Raw genomic sequence first — 22,503 nt, 5'->3', positions numbered from 1 at the left:
AAAATGTTTTGATCTTTACGAAAAAAGGACGCCACTTGAGAAAAGAAAACACAAAATTAACTTTATTTATTTGTTTCTATTTATTTATAAACTAATTCATTGTTTATTTGTATTTATAATGTCGTGCAAGCAAACATCACATATTTTTACACACTCTATTTTGGTTCAATTTCAACAATAAGTAATCATTCCATATTTACTTCGTGCCCATCAAATTTAAAAATGCAGACATCATGTAACTGCAAATAAAAATAAATTATACCATAAGCAAAATGCAGAACAAAAACTAGGTAATTTTTTTTTCAATTACACTTTCCTTTTTTGTGTTCACATAAAACCATGTGCCTCTTCTGAAAAAATAAATTAACACAAACACATTAATTCCGTATTCTCCGTCCATTCGAAGCAACAATCAACACGCGACTGACGGGAAAAAGGAAAATCGTGTGTACCTACTCAATGTTTTTATAAAATTCTTTTCGCTGAAAAAGTTAAAAAATTAAATGGTCACGAAAAAATATACATCGTCTTTATAGCCAGGTAATGGTTCTAGACATGTCTATTCCTAACCTATAAAAATACTTTTTTCTCTGCAAAAAAAGTAAAAAAATTGAATGGTCAGTTCATGATTTTTCCGACCAAGTAATGGTCTCAAATTCTATCATTTAAATAATAGAACATGTTTGCGGCATTTGAGAACCATTTAAATGCTTATTGCCAACATATATTTTTCTCCGCTCGAAAATTATTTTTACAAAGACAAAATACATGGTTTTCTCGACAATTACATACTCTAGATAAGCATTAAATGTATGCGGCAACCATGTCCAAATATGTTTTTTCTGTGCTTGCAAATCTCGGTGACTCTCGCAATAACCATAGGTTCAACTTTGGTGAGTTTTGAAGAAGTATAAACCTCTCGCATACGGTGTCTATCCATATCTGCATTGGTATCTCCCTCGACTTCGCAAGAAGATCTGCTGATTCAGACGGAGGCTTGTCCATTTCTGAATTCTTTAGCTGATCGTTTTTATATACCTTCATTTGGATATTTTGAAAGCCATAACATACACGGCCCTGGGACTTTGCTATATGTGGCAAAGACTGAGTGTTCAATATAAACAGTGGATGCCGTCTTGATCCATCCACTTCATCCAAACGGCCAACCTTCCAATCAGCTGTTGGAAGTTCTGGATTTCATTGTTTCAGTCTATTTAAAATAGATTCAGGGTGAGGAGGGTTTGCAGGTATCCACGCATGTGTTCTAGTTCTAGGTTAGGTTAGGTTAACGTGGCAGTCCGATTAAGATTCAGGCTCACTTAGACCAATCCATTGTGATACCACAATAACTAAAAGAACCTATTACATATGGGAACTGCTAGTTTTAACCGCTGAACATTCTCGATTATTTTCTTCTTTTGAACCAACCAGATTGTTCCAAAAATATTAGCAGACTGCTTAAGTTAACGTTTTCCAGATCCGCCAGTAATCTGAAGCTATATGCTCCTAAAATTTGCTTACGCCTTACACAAATTGCAGGACACTCCCACAAGAGGTGTTTTATTGATTCCTTTTCCTCCGCATCATGACAGCTCGTACAATAGTCATTATACTTCGCACCAATAGTTTTTGCAAAATCGCCTATCGGGCAGCGACCCGTTATAGCAGATAGCAGGAGTGATATCTGTCGTCTCGAGAACACTAGCATATCTACTGTGCGGTTTAAGTTTAAATGCCATATTTGCTTTGGTGTCGTTACAACCCTTGCAATTCTCCCATCGAACATTTGCCATCATGACAGCTTTCTCACGCAATAAGAGATTGCAGATAGCCAGAGGCATACCAACAGATTATAGTTCCCACGGAATATGTAATGTAGTTCCTAGCCTTGCTAGGTCATCTGCTTCGCGGTTCCCCGGTATGTTCCTATGGCCAGGCACCCATATTAGGTGAATATTGTGCTGATCAGCCATCTCATTGAGAGATTTGCGGCAGTCGATGGCCGTTTTCGAGTTGAGGAACACAGAGTCCAAGGATTTTGTTACAGGTTGACTGTCTGAGTATATATTAATGCCAATATTGCTTGGAGCATTACTTCTCAGCCAATTCACCACTTCTCTTATTGCTAATATTTCAGCCTGAAAAACACTACAGTGATCAGGTAATCTTTTCGCTATTCGAAGTCCTAGATCTTTAGAATATACTCCGAAACCCACTTGTCCATCCAATTTGGAGCCATCAGTGTAGAAATCTATATATCTTTTATTCCCCGGGGTCCGTGTATACCACGCCTCACTGTTGGGAATTAGAGTTTCAAACCTTTTGTCGAAAAGTGGTCTCGTCAAAGTGTAATCCACTACGTTAGGCACATCTGGCATTATTTTGAAGACCGAACTGTCACCGTAACTTGTTTCCGACCACAGCGATAGCTCGCGCAACCGCACAGCCGTTGTTGCAGCTGACTGTTTGGCCAATATGTCTAAAGGCAATAGATGCAGTATGACATTAAGGGAATTTGTTCCTGTCTTGCTGAATGCACCTGAGATACACAAACACGCCATACGCTGAACTTTGTCTAAACTTGTCGGCTGGTGAAGTGCCGGCCACCAGACTACAACACCATATAGCATTATAGGTGTAACCACTGTCGTGTATAGCCAATGCACAATTTTTGGTTTTAGTCCCCGCCTTTCCCCTATTGCTTTTTGCACGAGTATAAAGCTACCGTTGCTTTCTTCGCCCTTTCTTCAATATTAAGCTTAAAGTTCAGCTTCCTGTCCAAAATAACGCCAAGATATTTTGCACACTCACTAAAGGGAATTTCAATACCCCCTAAGGAAATGGGCCTAACCGTGGGAATTTTGCGATCCTTGCAGTACATGACTAGTTCTGTCTTTGCAGGATTTACCCCAAGACCATTATCTTTCGCCCATTTCTCAGTCATCCGGAGGTCTCTCTGTATAATAACTCTAACTGTTGATGGGAATTTTCCCCTGGCTGCTAAAGCCACATCTTCTGCGTATGCCACCACTTGTATCCTTTCTTTTTCTAGGGAAACCAGAAGGTCGTTTATAGCAATATTCCAAAGAAGAGGTGATGGAACTCCTCCTTGAGGAGTGCCTCTGTTCACATACCTTTGTATGTTTGCTTGTCCTAGTGTGGCTGAAATGCGTCTCTTCATTTGAAGTTCGTCTAACAGCCTAAGTATACGTGGATCAACATTCAGAGTTGTCAGTCCATTTAACATCGAGCTCGGATGGACATTATTGAACGCCCCTTCGATGTCTAGAAACGCCACGATTGTGTATTCTTTGACAGATAGTGAGCTTTCAATAAAGCTGACTAGTTCATGTAATGCGGTCTCAGTAGACCTGCCCTTCGAGTATGCATGTTGTCGTTTCGAGAGCAAACTTGAATCGACGCTAGTTCTAAGATAAATATCTATCATCCTCTCCAGAGTCTTAAGTAGGAATGATGATAAGCTGATTGGTCGGAAATCCGTCGCATTCGAGTGAGAGGCTTTTCCCGCTTTAGGTATGAAAACGACTTTTGATTCCCTCCACTTTCCTGGAATATATGCTAAGTTGATACATCCTATATATATCGCCGACAACCAGGGGATAATTCTGTCAGCCAACGCTTGTAACTCCGCCGGAGTAATTCCATCAGGTCCGGGGGATTTGAATCGCCCAAAGCTATTTAACGCCCATTTTATTCTAGATTGCGACACAATTTCCTCGATAGGAAACAGAACATGGTTCAACAGTCTGATGTAAATGTGTGTCCAATAGTACCTCCAGTTTTTTGGGGTGTTTTTTGTTGACTGGTGTCGTCCAAAAACCTCTTGCCTGCTTTTAGTGACAAAAGTTGGGCCATCTCCCTTATTGCAAACTACCAAATTAGTACGCAAAATAAAATCTGGTATTAATGTCACCGCTTCCCCATATACTATGATATGCATTTGTGTCGCATCCCATAATGAGTTTTGTCTATGTTTTCAATGACTCCTCAATTAAGGTATTAACGGCACATGGAGGCATCTCCCTATAGGCTTGCCAGATGGCCTGGATTCGCCTGGATTGTCCCGGAATTTCGTCTCTAGGAAGTGTCCCGGATCTTTCACAAAATTTACCAAATATCCCGGAATTTCAATTACTCAAGGCATATGTTTTATTTTTTTACATTTCTTAAAAATGAAAACGATTTAAAATTAAATCGCTTTCAAAAATATTTTTGGTTTTGGATTTTCATACATTTTAAATGTACATTTGTTTGTCCGATTTTGTACCATTTCATTTAATCTCACCACTTTGAGAAAAAAATCAAATCACTGTCTTGCGAATCATCAGCTGTCACTTGAGTAGTAAATGTAAAAAAAATATACGCAAATATCCAATTCACGTTTTTCTGCAAAATGCATTTTAACAAATTATAAATCAAGTTTGTGCTTCCTGCCATCATTTCAAAGTTCGATTTTATCCTATGATTACCATAGACCCTTTAGTGACACTATAACAATCCCCAATTCGGATACGAAATATACCTAAAACCATGTCCATGCCGATATCCAAATTCCCAGTCCAGTCGAAAGCCACTACAAAAGAAGCAGCGATTGTCACCTCAGAGCTTAAGTTTGTTTGTCAAACCCGAAAGTAATATGCCAGTAAATATGAGTTTAGGTTTCCGTTTAAAAAAATATTCCCAAAATTATTTACGTTTTATATAAAATCGTCGCAGCCATCTTGGGAGAAAGTTTCAGAGGCTCCAATATATTTAGGAATTTCAAAGCTTGCTGATAATTACGACTACGCCATGGCGTTTATGCAAATTTACCAAGTTATAAAATATGGGGAACTAATATCGAAAAATATGACTGTTTTTGCTTGTCCCGACAAATCCCGGAATGTACGGCGCAATGTCCCGGATTTCGGCAACCATCATCTGGCAACCCTATCTCCCTATCATGTCCCATGTAGACCGAAGATACCCAATATTTGCATTTGGCTATTTCTAAACTGGCTACGATAGTGTCTGCATTGCACATTGACGGAAGCAGAAACAAGTTAAGCTCATTTTTAGCACTTTACATCTTTACCAGTATACTGCAATAGTTTGAACCCCGAAGTACTTAATTCACATATTTTGTTTCTATAAACACATGGTTCTTGAATAAGAACTATATGTGTGTCCCCTTTCATCAGGAAAACTTTTAAGGCAGCACAATCGGCCTTACAATGGTGAAGATTTATGTGGAGGATCCGTAGTACTATGGAGATTTTCAACAACCGTCACATCAGCCGTTTCAATCGAGTCATCAAGAATGACCTCTTCACACACGCAGAGAAGAAACATGATTGTCACAATCATATTCGAAGAGCAAAATAATATGATAGGAGCTATTTTTGCGGCGGCCATGTAACATTTTCACCTGCAACCATGTCAGCTCAGTGAACATGGTTCTAAGAAAAATAAAATTGTCCTCATCTAAAATGTTATTATATTGATAAAAAGAATTTTGTTTGAATCAAAATACAATAGTCAAAATGTTGTGGCATTCGTCAAAAATGTTTTTCTTCCAGTTAAAGTAACATGGTCACAACCTAAAATGTTTTGATCTTTACGAAAAAAGGACGCCACTTGAGAAAAGAAAACACAAAATTAACTTTATTTATTTGTTTCTATTTATTTATAAACTAATTCATTGTTTATTTGTATTTATAATGTCGTGCAAGCAAACATCACATATTTTTACACACTGTATTTTGGTTCAATTTCAACAATAAGTAATCATTCCATATTTACTTCGTGCCCATCAAATTTAAAAATGCAGGCATCATGTAACTGCAAATAAAAATAAATTATACCATAAGCAAAATGCAGATCAAAAACTACACCCTCAAAAAAAATCGCTTCTTTAACATATGTTCCAAACATATTTTGCAGGAAGCACATATATTATTGCATACTGCCGAAACATTAATATGTTTGTTTTATGTGAACATATTATATGTTTGGAAGCATTTTTAGCCAAAAATATTATATGCTTGCAAGAATTTTTCCCAAACACGATTGTGCTCATTCCCTAACATACTCGTAATTTTCACTTCCACGAAATTTTTTAGTTATTGGCACCTTTTTCTGTAATACAAATAATGTTGAAGAAATTATTCACTTTTATAAATTTTTTAAATTTTACCTTTCGCCTGCACGGAGAATCGAACCGAGGACCATACAGTTTGTAAGCCAACACACTATCCACTGGGCTACGTAGCTGTTATAGTCACCAGTAGATAATTATCGATTTAAGTTACATTTATATAGCATAGTTTGCAGCGCCCACGAGCCCATGCAAACATAACATTATTTAACAGAAACATACATTTGTGTGCCACGTGGAGCAGTGGTTAGCATGTCTGCCTTGCATACAAAGGGTCGTGGGTTCAATCCCTGCTCCGACCGAACATTTTTTTTTTTTTTTTTTTTAATTTACACATTTATATTTATACTATATTAAATTTTTTTAAATGAAACTTCGAAATGTGTGTTATTAAAGATTTATAGTCAGTAACAGTGCTTGATATAAACGAAATTGACTGATTTTTTGATAAAATATTATTTTTTATTGCAAAAATAACAATTTTTTAATAAAAAACTGTTTTTGTACAAAACTTTAAAATTTGGAAGGAATTCAAAAACTAACAAAAGAACGTGGAGTCGAGTATAAACATACATACATAATTTTATAATATAAACATAAATTTATTTAGGAGTGAACAGTTTTTTACTTGCATTTAACACCATCTCTCTAAAATTCCTTTTATTTTTCTTTAATAATTCATTTTAAAGAAAATAAACTTTTTAAATTGTTTTAGCTGTAAAACTCGAACTTAATGCCCGCTTTTATATTTGATGGTGTCCGTCAACTCCTCGTGGACTACTTTTTAATAAAGAGGAACTAAAGTTTGTATTTTTACATTTTACTGTGTAATTTTTCACTATTTCCTCCTTATTTCATTTTACTGTCCCAACTCTAAAAAGAGTATAGTGCCCTTTCGTTATTTTTATGAAGACCCCTGATTTATTTTAACGAAAAATTGTGCCCATAATGCCAAAATGATAAACAAAACACATGTTCACACATGCATAAAATGCTGCTCTCAAGGCGAAAACATTGCAGTTTGTTTTTCAAATGTCTATTCTCTTGGTTCCGAATGTCTATTCTCTTTATTCAAATTAAATAATATTTAGACTTAAGCATATCAAAATTTTTAGCCTTATCATAAAACAGTTTTCCGAAACAACATACAAGCGGTTTCACAGAAATTGTTCTTTTTTCATTCTCTCGCTTTGTTATGTTGATATCTTTCGTCAACCCTCCCGGTTTCCATCTCTATTTCTTTCTCTATACTCTCTTTTTGTCGCTCTCTGAATAAAATATCACAACATATATATGTTTACTCGAAATTTGTTAATTTATATATGTTTACATTCACACATATTATTTTTATGAAACATTCATGCCCCAAACATAATATATTCTAACATATTAACATAGATGTCCCAAACATTTAGTGTTAGTTTAGGAACATTACATGTTCGCACTTAAATATATTGTGGTTTAAAATCGTGCCCGAAACACATTTTGTTTATATCGGAACATATGAAAAACATATTTTTCTAACAGTGTAGGTATTTTTTTTTTCAATTACACTTTCCTTTTTTGTGTTCACATAAAACCACGTGCCTCTTCTGAAAAAATAAATTAACACAAACACATTAATTCCGTATTCTCCGTCCATTCGAAGCAACAATCAACACGCGACTGACGTGCAAAATGAAAATCGTGTGTACCTACTCAATGTTTTTATAAAATTCTTTTCGATGAAAAAAGTTAAAAAATTAAATGTTCACGAAAAAATATACATCGTCTTTATAGCCAGGTAATGGTTCTAGACATGTCTATTCCTAACCTATAAAAATACATTTTTCTCTGCAAAAAAAGTAAAAAAATGAATGGTCAGGTACATGATTTTCCGACCAAGTAATGGTCTCAAATTCTATCATTTAAATAATAGAACATGTTTGCGGCATTTGAGAACCATTTAAATGCTTATTGCCAACATATATTTTTCTCCGCTCGAAAATTATTTTTACAAAGACAAAATACATGGTTTTCTCGACAATTACATACTCTAGATAAGCATTAAATGTATGCGGCAACCATGTCCAAATATGTTTTTTCTGTGCTTGCAAATCTCGGTGACTCTCGCAATAACCATAGGTTCAACTTTGGTGAGTTTTGAAGAAGTATAAACCTCTCGCATACGGTGTCTATCCATATCTGCATTGGTATCTCCCTCGACTTCGCAAGAAGATCTGCTGATTCAGACGGAGGCTTGTCCATTTCTGAATTCTTTAGCTGATCGTTTTTATATACCTTCATTTGGATATTTTGAAAGCCATAACATACACGGCCCTGGGACTTTGCTATATGTGGCAAAGACTGAGTGTTCAATATAAACAGTGGATGCCGTCTTGATCCATCCACTTCATCCAAACGGCCAACCTTCCAATCAGCTGTTGGAAGTTCTGGATTTCATTGTTTCAGTCTATTTAAAATAGATTCAGGGTGAGGAGGGTTTGCAGGTATCCACGCATGTGTTCTAGTTCTAGGTTAGGTTAGGTTAACGTGGCAGTCCGATTAAGATTCAGGCTCACTTAGACCAATCCATTGTGATACCACAATAACTAAAAGAACCTATTACATATGGGAACTGCTAGTTTTAACCGCTGAACATTCTCGATTATTTTCTTCTTTTGAACCAACCAGATTGTTCCAAAAATATTAGCAGACTGCTTAAGTTAACGTTTTCCAGATCCGCCAGTAATCTGAAGCTATATGCTCCTAAAATTTGCTTACGCCTTACACAAATTGCAGGACACTCCCACAAGAGGTGTTTTATTGATTCCTTTTCCTCCGCATCATGACAGCTCGTACAATAGTCATTATACTTCGCGCCAATAGTTTTTGCAAAATCGCCTATCGGGCAGCGACCCGTTATAGCAGATAGCAGGAGTGATATCTGTCGTCTCGAGAACACTAGCATATCTACTGTGCGGTTTAAGTTTAAATGCCATATTTGCTTTGGTGTCGTTACAACCCTTGCAATTCTCCCATCGAACATTTGCCATCATGACAGCTTTCTCACGCAATAAGAGATTGCAGATAGCCAGAGGCATACCAACAGATTATAGTTCCCACGGAATATGTAATGTAGTTCCTAGCCTTGCTAGGTCATCTGCTTCGCGGTTCCCCGGTATGTTCCTATGGCCAGGCACCCATATTAGGTGAATATTGTGCTGATCAGCCATCTCATTGAGAGATTTGCGGCAGTCGATGGCCGTTTTCGAGTTGAGGAACACAGAGTCCAAGGATTTTGTTACAGGTTGACTGTCTGAGTATATATTAATGCCAATATTGCTTGGAGCATTACTTCTCAGCCAATTCACCACTTCTCTTATTGCTAATATTTCAGCCTGAAAAACACTACAGTGATCAGGTAATCTTTTCGCTATTCGAAGTCCTAGATCTTTAGAATATACTCCGAAACCCACTTGTCCATCCAATTTGGAGCCATCAGTGTAGAAATCTATATATCTTTTATTCCCCGGGGTCCGTGTATACCACGCCTCACTGTTGGGAATTAGAGTTTCAAACCTTTTGTCGAAAAGTGGTCTCGTCAAAGTGTAATCCACTACGTTAGGCACATCTGGCATTATTTTGAAGACCGAACTGTCACCGTAACTTGTTTCCGACCACAGCGATAGCTCGCGCAACCGCACAGCCGTTGTTGCAGCTGACTGTTTGGCCAATATGTCTAAAGGCAATAGATGCAGTATGACATTAAGGGAATTTGTTCCTGTCTTGCTGAATGCACCTGAGATACACAAACACGCCATACGCTGAACTTTGTCTAAACTTGTCGGCTGGTGAAGTGCCGGCCACCAGACTACAACACCATATAGCATTATAGGTGTAACCACTGTCGTGTATAGCCAATGCACAATTTTTGGTTTTAGTCCCCGCCTTTCCCCTATTGCTTTTTGCACGAGTATAAAGCTACCGTTGCTTTCTTCGCCCTTTCTTCAATATTAAGCTTAAAGTTCAGCTTCCTGTCCAAAATAACGCCAAGATATTTTGCACACTCACTAAAGGGAATTTCAATACCCCCTAAGGAAATGGGCCTAACCGTGGGAATTTTGCGATCCTTGCAGTACATGACTAGTTCTGTCTTTGCAGGATTTACCCCAAGACCATTATCTTTCGCCCATTTCTCAGTCATCCGGAGGTCTCTCTGTATAATAACTCTAACTGTTGATGGGAATTTTCCCCTGGCTGCTAAAGCCACATCTTCTGCGTATGCCACCACTTGTATCCTTTCTTTTTCTAGGGAAACCAGAAGGTCGTTTATAGCAATATTCCAAAGAAGAGGTGATGGAACTCCTCCTTGAGGAGTGCCTCTGTTCACATACCTTTGTATATTTGCTTGTCCTAGTGTGGCTGAAATGCGTCTCTTCATTTGAAGTTCGTCTAACAGCCTAAGTATACGTGGATCAACATTCAGAGTTGTCAGTCCATTTAACATCGAGCTCGGATGGACATTATTGAACGCCCCTTCGATGTCTAGAAACGCCACGATTGTGTATTCTTTGACAGATAGTGAGCTTTCAATAAAGCTGACTAGTTCATGTAATGCGGTCTCAGTAGACCTGCCCTTCGAGTATGCATGTTGTCGTTTCGAGAGCAAACTTGAATCGACGCTAGTTCTAAGATAAATATCTATCATCCTCTCCAGAGTCTTAAGTAGGAATGATGATAAGCTGATTGGTCGGAAATCCGTCGCATTCGAGTGAGAGGCTTTTCCCGCTTTAGGTATGAAAACGACTTTTGATTCCCTCCACTTTCCTGGAATATATGCTAAGTTGATACATCCTATATATATCGCCGACAACCAGGGGATAATTCTGTCAGCCAACGCTTGTAACTCCGCCGGAGTAATTCCATCAGGTCCGGGGGATTTGAATCGCCCAAAGCTATTTAACGCCCATTTTATTCTAGATTGCGACACAATTTCCTCGATAGGAAACAGAACATGGTTCAACAGTCTGATGTAAATGTGTGTCCAATAGTACCTCCAGTTTTTTGGGGTGTTTTTTGTTGACTGGTGTCGTCCAAAAACCTCTTGCCTGCTTTTAGTGACAAAAGTTGGGCCATCTCCCTTATTGCAAACTACCAAATTAGTACGCAAAATAAAATCTGGTATTAATGTCACCGCTTCCCCATATACTATGATATGCATTTGTGTCGCATCCCATAATGAGTTTTGTCTATGTTTTCAATGACTCCTCAATTAAGGTATTAACGGCACATGGAGGCATCTCCCTATAGGCTTGCCAGATGGCCTGGATTCGCCTGGATTGTCCCGGAATTTCGTCTCTAGGAAGTGTCCCGGATCTTTCACAAAATTTACCAAATATCCCGGAATTTCAATTACTCAAGGCATATGTTTTATTTTTTTACATTTCTTAAAAATGAAAACGATTTAAAATTAAATCGCTTTCAAAAATATTTTTGGTTTTGGATTTTCATACATTTTAAATGTACATTTGTTTGTCCGATTTTGTACCATTTCATTTAATCTCACCACTTTGAGAAAAAAATCAAATCACTGTCTTGCGAATCATCAGCTGTCACTTGAGTAGTAAATGTAAAAAAAATATACGCAAATATCCAATTCACGTTTTTCTGCAAAATGCATTTTAACAAATTATAAATCAAGTTTGTGCTTCCTGCCATCATTTCAAAGTTCGATTTTATCCTATGATTACCATAGACCCTTTAGTGACACTATAACAATCCCCAATTCGGATACGAAATATACCTAAAACCATGTCCATGCCGATATCCAAATTCCCAGTCCAGTCGAAAGCCACTACAAAAGAAGCAGCGATTGTCACCTCAGAGCTTAAGTTTGTTTGTCAAACCCGAAAGTAATATGCCAGTAAATATGAGTTTAGGTTTCCGTTTAAAAAAATATTCCCAAAATTATTTACGTTTTATATAAAATCGTCGCAGCCATCTTGGGAGAAAGTTTCAGAGGCTCCAATATATTTAGGAATTTCAAAGCTTGCTGATAATTACGACTACGCCATGGCGTTTATGCAAATTTACCAAGTTATAAAATATGGGGAACTAATATCGAAAAATATGACTGTTTTTGCTTGTCCCGACAAATCCCGGAATGTACGGCGCAATGTCCCGGATTTCGGCAACCATCATCTGGCAACCCTATCTCCCTATCATGTCCCATGTAGACCGAAGATACCCAATATTTGCATTTGGCTATTTCTAAACTGGCTACGATAGTGTCTGCATTGCACATTGACGGAAGCAGAAACAAGTTAAGCTCATTTTTAGCACTTTACATCTTTACCAGTATACTGCAATAGTTTGAACCCCGAAGTACTTAATTCACATATTTTGTTTCTATAAACACATGGTTCTTGAATAAGAACTATATGTGTGTCCCCTTTCATCAGGAAAACTTTTAAGGCAGCACAATCGGCCTTACAATGGTGAAGATTTATGTGGAGGATCCGTAGTACTATGGAGATTTTCAACAACCGTCACATCAGCCGTTTCAATCGAGTCATCAAGAATGACCTCTTCACACACGCAGAGAAGAAACATGATTGTCACAATCATATTCGAAGAGCAAAATAATATGATAGGAGCTATTTTTGCGGCGGCCATGTAACATTTTCACCTGCAACCATGTCAGCTCAGTGAACATGGTTCTAAGAAAAATAAAATTGTCCTCATCTAAAATGTTATTATATTGATAAAAAGAATTTTGTTTGAATCAAAATACAATAGTCAAAATGTTGTGGCATTCGTCAAAAATGTTTTTCTTCCAGTTAAAGTAACATGGTCACAACCTAAAATGTTTTGATCTTTACGAAAAAAGGACGCCACTTGAGAAAAGAAAACACAAAATTAACTTTATTTATTTGTTTCTATTTATTTATAAACTAATTCATTGTTTATTTGTATTTATAATGTCGTGCAAGCAAACATCACATATTTTTACACACTGTATTTTGGTTCAATTTCAACAATAAGTAATCATTCCATATTTACTTCGTGCCCATCAAATTTAAAAATGCAGGCATCATGTAACTGCAAATAAAAATAAATTATACCATAAGCAAAATGCAGATCAAAAACTACACCCTCAAAAAAAATCGCTTCTTTAACATATGTTCCAAACATATTTTGCAGGAAGCACATATATTATTGCATACTGCCGAAACATTAATATGTTTGTTTTATGTGAACATATTATATGTTTGGAAGCATTTTTAGCCAAAAATATTATATGCTTGCAAGAATTTTTCCCAAACACGATTGTGCTCATTCCCTAACATACTCGTAATTTTCACTTCCACGAAATTTTTTAGTTATTGGCACCTTTTTCTGTAATACAAATAATGTTGAAGAAATTATTCACTTTTATAAATTTTTTAAATTTTACCTTTCGCCTGCACGGAGAATCGAACCGAGGACCATACAGTTTGTAAGCCAACACACTATCCACTGGGCTACGTAGCTGTTATAGTCACCAGTAGATAATTATCGATTTAAGTTACATTTATATAGCATAGTTTGCAGCGCCCACGAGCCCATGCAAACATAACATTATTTAACAGAAACATACATTTGTGTGCCACGTGGAGCAGTGGTTAGCATGTCTGCCTTGCATACAAAGGGTCGTGGGTTCAATCCCTGCTCCGACCGAACATTTTTTTTGTTTTTTTTTTTTAATTTACACATTTATATTTATACTATATTAAATTTTTTTAAATGAAACTTCGAAATGTGTGTTATTAAAGATTTATAGTCAGTAACAGTGCTTGATATAAACGAAATTGACTGATTTTTTGATAAAATATTATTTTTTATTGCAAAAATAACAATTTTTTAATAAAAAACTGTTTTTGTACAAAACTTTAAAATTTGGAAGGAATTCAAAAACTAACAAAAGAACGTGGAGTCGAGTATAAACATACATACATAATTTTATAATATAAACATAAATTTATTTAGGAGTGAACAGTTTTTTACTTGCATTTAACACCATCTCTCTAAAATTCCTTTTATTTTTCTTTAATAATTCATTTTAAAGAAAATAAACTTTTTAAATTGTTTTAGCTGTAAAACTCGAACTTAATGCCCGCTTTTATATTTGATGGTGTCCGTCAACTCCTCGTGGACTACTTTTTAATAAAGAGGAACTAAAGTTTGTATTTTTACATTTTACTGTGTAATTTTTCACTATTTCCTCCTTATTTCATTTTACTGTCCCAACTCTAAAAAGAGTATAGTGCCCTTTCGTTATTTTTATGAAGACCCCTGATTTATTTTAACGAAAAATTGTGCCCATAATGCCAAAATGATAAACAAAACACATGTTCACACATGCATAAAATGCTGCTCTCAAGGCGAAAACATTGCAGTTTGTTTTTCAAATGTCTATTCTCTTGGTTCCGAATGTCTATTCTCTTTATTCAAATTAAATAATATTTAGACTTAAGCATATCAAAATTTTTAGCCTTATCATAAAACAGTTTTCCGAAACAACATACAAGCGGTTTCACAGAAATTGTTCTTTTTTCATTCTCTCGCTTTGTTATGTTGATATCTTTCGTCAACCCTCCCGGTTTCCATCTCTATTTCTTTCTCTATACTCTCTTTTTGTCGCTCTCTGAATAAAATATCACAACATATATATGTTTACTCGAAATTTGTTAATTTATATATGTTTACATTCACACATATTATTTTTATGAAACATTCATGCCCCAAACATAATATATTCTAACATATTAACATAGATGTCCCAAACATTTAGTGTTAGTTTAGGAACATTACATGTTCGCACTTAAATATATTGTGGTTTAAAATCGTGCCCGAAACACATTTTGTTTATATCGGAACATATGAAAAACATATTTTTCTAACAGTGTAGGTATTTTTTTTTTCAATTACACTTTCCTTTTTTGTGTTCACATAAAACCACGTGCCTCTTCTGAAAAAATAAATTAACACAAACACATTAATTCCGTATTCTCCGTCCATTCGAAGCAACAATCAACACGCGACTGACGTGCAAAATGAAAATCGTGTGTACCTACTCAATGTTTTTATAAAATTCTTTTCGATGAAAAAAGTTAAAAAATTAAATGTTCACGAAAAAATATACATCGTCTTTATAGCCAGGTAATGGTTCTAGGCATGTCTATTCCTAACCTATAAAAATACATTTTTCTCTGCAAAAAAAGTAAAAAAATGAATGGTCAGGTACATGATTTTCCGACCAAGTAATGGTCTCAAATTCTATCATTTAAATAATAGAACATGTTTGCGGCATTTGAGAACCATTTAAATGCTTATTGCCAACATATATTTTTCTCCGCTCGAAAATTATTTTTACAAAGACAAAATACATGGTTTTCTCGACAATTACATACTCTAGATAAGCATTAAATGTATGCGGCAACCATGTCCAAATATGTTTTTTCTGTGCTTGCAAATCTCGGTGACTCTCGCAATAACCATAGGTTCAACTTTGGTGAGTTTTGAAGAAGTATAAACCTCTCGCATACGGTGTCTATCCATATCTGCATTGGTATCTCCCTCGACTTCGCAAGAAGATCTGCTGATTCAGACGGAGGCTTGTCCATTTCTGAATTCTTTAGCTGATCGTTTTTATATACCTTCATTTGGATATTTTGAAAGCCATAACATACACGGCCCTGGGACTTTGCTATATGTGGCAAAGACTGAGTGTTCAATATAAACAGTGGATGCCGTCTTGATCCATCCACTTCATCCAAACGGCCAACCTTCCAATCAGCTGTTGGAAGTTCTGGATTTCATTGTTTCAGTCTATTTAAAATAGATTCAGGGTGAGGAGGGTTTGCAGGTATCCACGCATGTGTTCTAGTTCTAGGTTAGGTTAGGTTAACGTGGCAGTCCGATTAAGATTCAGGCTCACTTAGACCAATCCATTGTGATACCACAATAACTAAAAGAACCTATTACATATGGGAACTGCTAGTTTTAACCGCTGAACATTCTCGATTATTTTCTTCTTTTGAACCAACCAGATTGTTCCAAAAATATTAGCAGACTGCTTAAGTTAACGTTTTCCAGATCCGCCAGTAATCTGAAGCTATATGCTCCTAAAATTTGCTTACGCCTTACACAAATTGCAGGACACTCCCACAAGAGGTGTTTTATTGATTCCTTTTCCTCCGCATCATGACAGCTCGTACAATAGTCATTATACTTCGCGCCAATAGTTTTTGCAAAATCGCCTATCGGGCAGCGACCCGTTATAGCAGATAGCAGGAGTGATATCTGTCGTCTCGAGAACACTAGCATATCTACTGTGCGGTTTAAGTTTAAATGCCATATTTGCTTTGGTGTCGTTACAACCCTTGCAATTCTCCCATCGAACATTTGCCATCATGACAGCTTTCTCACGCAATAAGAGATTGCAGATAGCCAGAGGCATACCAACAGATTATAGTTCCCACGGAATATGTAATGTAGTTCCTAGCCTTGCTAGGTCATCTGCTTCGCGGTTCCCCGGTATGTTCCTATGGCCAGGCACCCATATTAGGTGAATATTGTGCTGATCAGCCATCTCATTGAGAGATTTGCGGCAGTCGATGGCCGTTTTCGAGTTGAGGAACACAGAGTCCAAGGATTTTGTTACAGGTTGACTGTCTGAGTATATATTAATGCCAATATTGCTTGGAGCATTACTTCTCAGCCAATTCACCACTTCTCTTATTGCTAATATTTCAGCCTGAAAAACACTACAGTGATCAGGTAATCTTTTCGCTATTCGAAGTCCTAGATCTTTAGAATATACTCCGAAACCCACTTGTCCATCCAATTTGGAGCCATCAGTGTAGAAATCTATATATCTTTTATTCCCCGGGGTCCGTGTATACCACGCCTCACTGTTGGGAATTAGAGTTTCAAACCTTTTGTCGAAAAGTGGTCTCGTCAAAGTGTAATCCACTACGTTAGGCACATCTGGCATTATTTTGAAGACCGAACTGTCACCGTAACTTGTTTCCGACCACAGCGATAGCTCGCGCAACCGCACAGCCGTTGTTGCAGCTGACTGTTTGGCCAATATGTCTAAAGGCAATAGATGCAGTATGACATTAAGGGAATTTGTTCCTGTCTTGCTGAATGCACCTGAGATACACAAACACGCCATACGCTGAACTTTGTCTAAACTTGTCGGCTGGTGAAGTGCCGGCCACCAGACTACAACACCATATAGCATTATAGGTGTAACCACTGTCGTGTATAGCCAATGCACAATTTTTGGTTTTAGTCCCCGCCTTTCCCCTATTGCTTTTTGCACGAGTATAAAGCTACCGTTGCTTTCTTCGCCCTTTCTTCAATATTAAGCTTAAAGTTCAGCTTCCTGTCCAAAATAACGCCAAGATATTTTGCACACTCACTAAAGGGAATTTCAATACCCCCTAAGGAAATGGGCCTAACCGTGGGAATTTTGCGATCCTTGCAGTACATGACTAGTTCTGTCTTTGCAGGATTTACCCCAAGACCATTATCTTTCGCCCATTTCTCAGTCATCCGGAGGTCTCTCTGTATAATAACTCTAACTGTTGATGGGAATTTTCCCCTGGCTGCTAAAGCCACATCTTCTGCGTATGCCACCACTTGTATCCTTTCTTTTTCTAGGGAAACCAGAAGGTCGTTTATAGCAATATTCCAAAGAAGAGGTGATGGAACTCCTCCTTGAGGAGTGCCTCTGTTCACATACCTTTGTATATTTGCTTGTCCTAGTGTGGCTGAAATGCGTCTCTTCATTTGAAGTTTGTGACGGCCACCATATAACATATGAAATACATTTCGTACAATTTTACCATTCGTATGATTTATTGTACAACTTGTAAATATATGAAGTATTTCATTGCCTACTGGGGAATTTCTGGCATGTCTCATATTCTTTGCGCGACACGTCGATATTAAGACTGATTCGCCATTTCCCTTTATTAACTGTTGCCATCATCATGATTTGATAGGAAGGTTTCGGTAGAATTACCCTATACCTTACCAGACATCACGTCTAAAAATACCATTGTGTACACATGAGTGCCATCTATTGGTTAGAATGGGCAACGCACATATCATACATGGTTGTATAGAAAGGGGAGTAGCGAATGCAGAGTTGTGATTAAAAAAGAGAGTTGTGGAGACTGACCTTACACAAAGTCGTGAGACAGGCTTAGCACAACTTATTGCAACTCACGCTTGTCATTAGTGAAGTCAAAGTCGAAGTCAGTGCGTTCAAATAAGGTACTCCCACATAGGAGTTGAATTGGCAGTATTGTTGTTAGTGCAAAATAACCTGCAAATTTGAATTTTTAAATCGGCATCGGTATATGGAAATATTATTTTTTTCGGTAAAGTTGTGGAAATTATAGAATACTCTGGACGGGATTATAGTGTTTTGTTTTTTTAAATATAGATATTATTGCAACATTAATAAGCGGATATATTGGATTTATGTTAACTTTTCGTCATTTTATAAAATACACCTCGGGTAAGAATAAATGAACAATGTGCGCCAGCACAAATGTTACATTTCTTTTTATCTAATTATTATATGTTGCGAATAATAGGATTTGTGTCAAGACTAAAGGAGTTTGGGATTAAGAAACCCTGTGACACAACTGGTTTCGCTAATTAGGAATTCGCCTGTCATCTGGTCTATGGCGTTTTGGGACATATCTACCCTGAAGGCACTCGAAATCCCGAGGTTAATAACCTCTACTACTCGGAAACAATGTTAAGTGAGTAGAAATATTCCAACATGCATAAACAATATACATATGAGCAAATACAGTAGAAATCGACCACTCAAAAATTAAAATAATTATAAAAATATTAAAGAACAATAACAAACACGAAAGTAAAAGTTTCACAAAAAGTAAAATACAGCGTAAATTTTACACTAGCCTTCTTACGTAACCCCAAAATCACGTGGCTGCACTTTTTTTCAATTTCTCCATTTTGTAAAAACGTAAAAGAAAAAAACAAAGAAAACTGAAAATCAGTAAAACTTCAAAATTTCTTAAATAACGCAAATGATTCAATTACATTAAAAAAAAAAATAAAAGAAAGAATAACTAATAAAAATGCAAAGTATAAAAAGTAATTTTTTAAAAAAAGAAAAGTTTTTGAAATCTCATTTGATAAAATGAATACTAAAATCAAAAAGGCAAATTTTTGAAATCAATTTGAAAGCTTATATTATTAATTTATGTACAAAAAGCTAAAAAAGGCAAATCATTAAAAAAATATTTGAAATATTATTATTCAGATAAAAATCATTTTTATGAAAGAAAACAAACACAATTATGTAAAAAGCATGCAAACTTAAAAAAAAGTAATTTAAAATTGTTATTTATAAAAATTTAAAACAAAAAGAAAAAGCTCATATGAAAAATTGTAATCTATAAAAAAAAGAAAAATAATTTTGTATTTAAATAATAATAATAACATCCAAATTCATTTTTTTTATTCTTTGGTACAAAATTAATTTAATGATATAAAAAGTATAATGAATGTTCCCTAAAAGTGAGTGAAATTTGGATTTTATTGTTATCATTCCATTATTTGTATTTATACTGTTATTTATTTCCATTTCTAAATAATATCTAGTTGTAAGGTTATTTTCAATTTTATTTATACAAAATTTTTAAAACAAAGCCCATTATAATGAAAATGAAACAATACATTAAAATGTGAATCGATTCTTGAAATTAAAAATGTGCTGAGTTTTTAATTAAAGGATTGAGGATGTAGCTGGTTTGTAAGGGAAGTGTCGCGGCAATTTCTTGGGAGATTCTTTATATGAATAATGGGCTGAAAGGATCTCAAGGATGATCTATATAAGGGTCATGTTAAGGGGGGGTAGCCTGACGAACCACGTCCAACAGGTTCGGTAAATCGTTAATAAAACAATTTTCATATCCTGGATTTTATAAAAACGTTTAAAGAATGTCCGTCCGTCCGTTTTTCTGTTATGAAAATTTAAATTTCTACTTGTCCATTGTTGTGAAATTAGGAAGATGAGAAATTATTATCAACACCAGGCACTTCATATTTAAATGGATGGATAATAACGGATCGAAACCCACATTTCCGGCGAGCTACAGCCGCAGCTTAAATTCATAGTGCCACCGTTATCACCACAAATCTTGTCCATCACATTTTGGCGCCCAGCAACGTGGGACAGTAGTATGGTTCTAGCTTGCTACGCTGTGCAAGTCTATATCATTTGAATTCTAAATAAAAAGGTATTAGTCTGTATAGTGCATTCGAACCATTTACTGTCTACCTTAAGGAAGTGGAGTCTTAAATTTTTGCCATTTGGCATGGTTTTCGTAAACCCACTTTCTCCCATGTTTGACTATACTAGATATGTTTGTAAGTCCCGGGAAACAAGTGTCTTTTGTTATACCAGTGTAGCGACATACATTGATAGATATTCATACATGGCTAACTATTTAACTTTTGACTATGTATAACTAATATAGTAAGTCATAATTAAATAATTAATTTTGTTTTGATTATTTGCTACTATATTTTTATACATAGATTGATGGTTAATGTAGTTAACAATATATGTTTATATGGTTTGTAATTTGTGAAACCGAATTCTTTAAAATGTTTTTATACAGAAATTATAAAACACATAACAATCCAATAAAAGAATGATCAAGAGAAAAGTTACAAAAAGTAATACGATTGTAGTTTCTGAAAATTCTAGAAAATGGAACTATTTATTTTAATGATTTAATAAATATAAAATGAATTTGAGAAAATATGAAAAATTTCTTATATTATTATGGGAAATTAGACAAAACTTATTTACAAAAATATACAAATAAAAAATAATAGAATAATAGAACAAATAAATTTTCCAAATTCATTGATTTTTTTTCGCCACTTCTCGAGCAGGCAGCTACAAAAACACCTCAATCTGAGGAATCCTTGAATTATCTGAAAAAAAAGAAAACTAATTTTAGAAAATTTTGAAGTTTGATTTTTTTAATTAATCATATAACTCAAAAAGTAAAAAAGAAAAGAAATAATTGTTAAAAAGAGAAAACCAAAAACGTCTACGAATTCTAAAAGTTGAAAATAGTTGGTTAAACCAAAAATTAAAACAAAATCTTATTGAGCCACTTTTACCGGTATTTTGAATTAACGTGAAAAAACGTTTTCTTTTAATTTTCAACTTGAAATTTACGTTAAATTTCGTTACTTTCGTTATCAATATAAAGTGAGAATTTTGAGTTATACAGAATGAAGCTCAGATCAAAATCGGCCAGTGATACCATGTCGAACATGACGAGAACTACTACAACAAATACAACAACTACTGCTACTGTGACTGCAACGACAGCCACTTCAACCACTACTGTCACTACGTTTACTACAACTGCCACTACTTTGGCAAATGCTAACACTGGATTAGATATTGATCAAAACTTAACATTGGGTCCTAATAGTTTTTCGTCTACAGGGAGTGATAGTACGTTTCCATCTCCCACGTTCAGTAGCCTTACGGCGATTGGAATTAGAAATAATTTTCAATCACAAAATCGTGAAATGACAAATTCCCAATCAGCACCACAAAATTCAAACGGACTGTCAATTCAGGATTATGTTGCAGCCTCAGTAGGTGCTGCACAGGCAGGTTCGATGAGGGAAATGCAGGAAAGTCTTATGAGATTAATACCAGAAATAGTAAGGGAGACCATAAGGTCTGAACGAGCATTGTCAGAATCGGACAGGAATCAGGCAGATCCAATATCGACGAACAATGTTCCACCACAACAAGTACGAGGACGAAATCAGCAGATTTCGAATGCACCAATAACGCATACTCCTCAACAACAACATAATTTGCCACCGACTAATTTTCCTCAGGGGTCACATAATGCTAGTTACCACGGGGTTAATAGGACACCACAACAGGGACTAGGGCAAGGTCAACAAATTCGTAATCCGTCGAACACTAATACATTTCAACAACGGCAACATAATTTGCCACCACCTCCCGTTTCTACCAATTTCCGAACTGATAATAACCAGAACTACCAATTTCCATCTGATAGATTTAGTTATCCACCACCACCTATTTCTAATCACTGTCAGTCGAACCATAACCAGAACTATCAACTTCCAACAAATGGACCTATTTGTCCACCACAGCCTCAACAAAATGTCATTTCATCTTCTGCCTTTGGTTTTGTCCCAAGGACACAAAATACTCTCGATATTGATAAATGGGGCATACAATTTGACGGCAGTAGTAA

At 35.8% G+C, this 22,503-nt stretch overlaps 1 protein-coding gene and 1 long non-coding RNA gene across 2 annotated transcripts in view; both read left to right on the top strand.

Moving 5' to 3' along the window:
- The window catches only part of Tre1 (Trapped in endoderm 1), a 348,474-nt gene that overhangs the window by 18,873 nt on the left and 307,098 nt on the right, over positions 1-22,503 (top strand). The window lies entirely within an intron of this gene.
- Positions 17,994-18,946, top strand: LOC142229521 (uncharacterized). Its single transcript, XR_012720426.1, has 3 exons — positions 17,994-18,576; positions 18,642-18,716; positions 18,796-18,946. It is a non-coding gene; the product is annotated as an uncharacterized LOC142229521 (long non-coding RNA).

Source organism: Haematobia irritans, chromosome 3 (genome assembly GCF_050003625.1).
Source record: "Haematobia irritans isolate KBUSLIRL chromosome 3, ASM5000362v1, whole genome shotgun sequence".
NCBI lineage: Eukaryota > Metazoa > Arthropoda > Insecta > Diptera > Muscidae > Haematobia > Haematobia irritans.
Note: the sequence above shows the minus strand (reverse complement) of the source record. Positions and strands in the feature narration are given on the sequence as shown.